The following is a 4,903-nucleotide window of genomic DNA, read 5'->3' on the forward strand; positions in this document are numbered from 1 at the left end:
TGTCTCTCTGTCTCTCTGTCTCTCTCTGTCTCTCTCTCTGTCTCTCTCTCTCTCTCTCTCTCTCTCTCTCTCTCTCTCTCTGTCTCTCTCTCTGTCTCTCTCTCTCTCTGTCTCTCTCTGTCTCTCTCTCTGTCTCTCTGTCTCTCTGTCTCTCTCTGTCTCTCTCTCTGTCTCTCTGTCTCTCTGTCTCTCTCTCTCTCTCTCTCTCTGTCTCTCTCTCTCTCTCTCTGTCATTGCCATCAAGATTCTTGCCAGAGACCTCTTTAATCCATTGATCCTTCACCTGAAAGTTAGTCATCTAGCTCAGAGCCAATGTGGCTTCAGAATGGGCCAACAAATGGTCAATATGGTGTTTGCTACCTAACAATTCCAGGAAAAATGCCAAAAGCAGTACAGAGGACTGCACACAATGTTCATCAATCTAACCAAGGCCTTTGATACTGTCAGTCATGAAGCCCTGTGTAAGACCATGACTAAATTGGGTTGCCTAGAAAAGTTCAGCAGTATTGTACATCATTTTCACGATAGCACACTTGCACAGATTCTGGAAAATAGATAATAATTTAATTCTTTCTCAGTCGCCAGTGGAGTGAAGCAGGGCTCCCATTTTTTTTTAACATGATGTTTTTCTGTAATGTTTTCAGACACCTCCAACAAGGATGAAAATGGCTTCAAAGTCAACTGCCACATTGACAACAAATAATTTAATTTGAAAAGGTTATAAGCCAGGAATAAAGAGGAATGAGAGTTGGTACACAATTTTTTGTTCACAGATGATTGTGTACTCAGTGTAGCCTCAGAGGCCAAGATGCAACAGAATATGGATCAGTTCTCTTAACACTTGTGATAATTTTGGCCTGATAATTAACATCAAGAAAACAGAAGTTTTCCAACAGCAAGCACCAGACCATCCATATATGAAACCATCAGTTATAGCAAATGGAAAAAATCTGAACGCTGTGGATAAATTCATTTACCTTGGCTGTATACTTTCCAGGGATGTCCACCTAAATGATGAGGTTGACATGCACATTGCCAGAGCTAGCTCAGTATTTGGGAGACTCCAAAGGAAAGTGTGAGAGGGAAAAAGAGTTATTTGTCTGCCTACCAAACTGAAGGTCTATGGAGCTTTTGTGCTGAACTCATGTTTTATGCCTGTTAAACCTGGACAGTATAACAGCACCATGCCAGGAAATTGAATCATTTTCATTTGAATTGTCTTAAGAAGATTCTGAAGATTGGCAAAATAAAGTATCAAACACTGAGGTCCTTTCTTGAGCTGAACTGCCAAGCATTCAAACTCTACTGCAGACAGTGCAACTCTGATGGGCTGTCCATGGTGTTCAAATGCCAAAAGTACATTTGCCTAAAAGACCATTTTATGGAGAGCTCACATAAGGCTTGCTCACATGGAGGTCAGAAGGAGGACATTCTCAAGGTCTCTCTGAAAACTTTGGAATTGATTATGAAACATATGGCACAGGACTGTCCAGGATGGCATGCCTTATCAAAGAAGGCATTGCACTCTATGAGCAAAGCAGAATAGCAGTAGATCAAAAGAAATGTGAAATGCTCAAATTTAGAGACATCTCCACTCCAAACGTCCATATGGACTATTTGTACCTGACCTGTGGTGGAGCCTTTCAAGCTTATATTGGTTTCATCAGCCACAGTCTGTACCTTGACCCCGATGTAGTAGTGTCATTTTGGTCCTCTTTGTGCTCAAAGGCCAAAAAAAAGAAAAGAAAAAATCAGGAGCATGCTCTGGAATCATGATTAGTCATTTCATTGATCAGAGTTCTCAAGTCTTTCAAAGTTGTCTTTATAATGTTGAAGAGATACATACATGGGTAGATTAGACAGATAGATAATTCTCCCAGTTCTGCTTAACAGGCCATAGTCATATATGCATCATTTCCTGTATCTCTTTGATATTCAACTTTTTATCAGAAGCGATGAATGCAAAGATTTTTTTATCCCATTCAATAACTTCTCTCTTTATCCCAGCTACATTGAGTTTGTCCATCTAAATTTTTTTAACTTTATATAATTTGAATTATTCATTTTTTTTCTTTTGTAATTATCTCTATTCCTTAATTTATTATGAATTTACTTTGTAGTCATGTATATGAAAGGTAACTCCTTCCATTCTTCTTTAGTTTTTTAATGGCATGACTGTTTTGGTTCAATTATCAGTTGGAGTTTATTGAAGTATGCTGGTCTAAACCTTTATTTTCTGTCAAACTTCTTTCTAATTTTCCCAGAAGTTTCTGTTGAATACAGAATCCTTTCCCTTAATTTTGCCTATGTTATCTGTTCTAGTAATCTACTTTTCTATTTTTAAATCAGTACTAAATACCTTTAATATGCACTGTCTTATAGTTTGATATGTAATAGTGTTGGACCCCCTTTATTCTTCTATTTTTAATTTTTCCATGGAAATTATTTATTTTTGTCTTCTAAATCTATTTAATTGTAATTGTATAATTCTATTATCTCTTCAGAGTTTGATTGACATAGCATGAAATATATAGATTAATTTTATCAATGTCTTCATTTTTATTATTTTGCTGCGCCCAGCCATGAATAACAAATATCTTTTGAATTGTTTAATTCTTCCTTTATTTTTATAATGAGTTCTTAATAGAGGAAATTCTAAAGATTGTTTATTGGTTTGTTTTTTAAAGTAAAGCTGGGTTTCATAACAACAGAGTCAGGAGCACTAAAGCTTAAAATGAAATAAAACTGATGAAGAATGCTAAGAACAAAAAAAAAGATAGGTTTTTAAAAGCCATATTAGTGTAAACAGGCAGATCAAAAAGAGGACAGGGCCACAGTTTTAAATAGATGAGATGATGGAAATTGGTGACATAATGAAGTTAGAACTTTTATCTTTTGAGTTTGTTTTTTCTATCAATAAGAAGTATACTTGGAACAGAACTAATGTGGAGCTGAAACGCAAGATAAAAATAGAGACAACTAGGGCTCACCTAGCTGGCCTTGATTAGTACAAATCACCAGGACCTCATTAATTGCATCTTGAGGTATTAATAGATCTGGAATGTATACTTCCTGTTCCAAAGACTATAGAGCAGAGAAAGGCAAATATCGTCCAAATTTTTAATTAAGAGAAGGGCTGAATTTGCAAATGATAGACCAATGTTTCTAGAATATGTTATTAAAGGGATGGTTAGTGAATGTCTAGAAAAGGAAGCAGTGGCATAGCTGCAGATCATTCCAGACTAACTTCTTTTTTTTTTTGATAGCATTAATAGAGTGATCAGTTTAAATGATAGAGTTTGTTTATATTTCAGCAAAGCATTTGATAAAGTCACATTTTTCTTGTAGAAAAGATGGAGAGATCTATTAGATGACAGTCTAATTAAGTGTACTCCAAACTGATTGAATGATGATTCTGAAAAATTAGTCATTAATAGTTCAGTATAGTATCAAATAGTATCAATTTGAAAGAAGGCCTCTAGTCAAGTTTCATAATCCCTTGCTTTCTTCAAGACTCAGTTCAAATACCACCTTCTAGAAGAGGCCTTTTCTGGTCCCCTCCCTCAACCTCAACTGCTAGAGTCTTCTTCTCTAAGGTTACCTTCTATCTACTTTGTTTATATCTTGTGTGTACTTATTTCTATGTTGACTCTCCTTTGGATTACAAACTTATTGAGGAATGAAACTGGCTTTGCCTTTTCTTTTTATTCCTAGCACTTAACAAAATGCCTAGAATATAATAATGTTTAATAGATCCCTGCTGGTTTATTGATTGCTTTACACTTTTATCAGTGACTTGGACAAAGGCATAGATCGATAGCACATTTGCCAGTTTTGTAGATGAAGGTAGAAGGAATGTCATACACTGGATGACAGTTAAAAATTTTTTAAAATCGAAAAAAATTTTAAAATCAATAGCCTAGAATGTTGGAAAGAAACTAATATGATGAACTTTCATAATGATGAATGATTTAGTTTTAAATTGGGGCCAAAAAGTCAACCTCAAAAGCACAAGATGGTGGAAATATGCTTGACTCTTCTGAAAAATATCTGGGAGTGAGAGGTTAATTTTAGAGAGACTGAAAGTTCAAGTTGTCAATAGCATGTAACCAACAAAAAAAGTTAATGAAATAGTCACTGATTTAAAGAAAATATAGTATCCAGAAAAAAAAAAAGTGATAGTTCCACTTTATTCTGCCCTTATCAGTCCATATTGAGAGTTCTGTGTTCAGGTCTGGGTGTCTCATTTGAGAAAGGGCATATACAAGCTGCAGTGTGTTCAGAAGTGCAAGGGCCACCAGGATCACCTGAAGGAAAGGGGGATGAATCTAGAAAATCAAAATATGAGGGACATATGTTGTCTGTCTCCAGGCATTTGAGGGGCTAATGCAAGGAAGAGGGATTAGATTTATTCTGGTTGATTCCCAAGGGCAGAACTGAGAATAATGAGTATAAACTGTGGTAAAGAAGAATTCGGCTTTATGTAAAGAAAATTTCCTAACAAAGAGATCTATTCAAACATAGAATGGGTTGCCTCCAGAGGTAATAGATTCTTCCTCTCCAGAGGTCTTCTGGCAAAAGCTAGATGACCACTTTTCATGGATATTGTAAAGATAATTCTTGTTTAGGTCTAGTGAGGCCCCTTCCCCATTCAGAGATCCCGTGACTATCTAAGAATGGCTTTACTAAAGTGTGATGGGTCATTTAAATCTAAGAGTTTTATCCTTATCCTCTCTCCACCATAATACCCCCTTTGGGAAATGCCTGTGTAAAGTATGTCCACATGGTTGGAGAAGCAAAGCAACATATGATACCTATGGGTTTCTTTTTATTAGAATAATAGCTGACATTAATATAATGAGATAATGTATATAAAGAGCTTTGTAAAACATAAAAACACCAT

At 35.7% G+C, this 4,903-nt stretch overlaps 1 protein-coding gene across 2 annotated transcripts in view; it reads right to left on the bottom strand.

Annotated features, from left to right (window-relative positions):
* The window catches only part of SNRNP48 (small nuclear ribonucleoprotein U11/U12 subunit 48), a 185,959-nt gene that overhangs the window by 41,161 nt on the left and 139,895 nt on the right, over positions 1 to 4,903 (bottom strand). The gene's annotated exons all lie outside the window — the stretch shown is intronic.

The sequence above is a fragment of the Petaurus breviceps genome, unplaced genomic scaffold (genome assembly GCF_028583685.1).
Source record: "Petaurus breviceps papuanus isolate PSGF00001 unplaced genomic scaffold, PetGlider_PUasm1.0 582, whole genome shotgun sequence".
In the NCBI taxonomy this organism is placed as follows: Eukaryota; Metazoa; Chordata; class Mammalia; order Diprotodontia; family Petauridae; genus Petaurus; species Petaurus breviceps.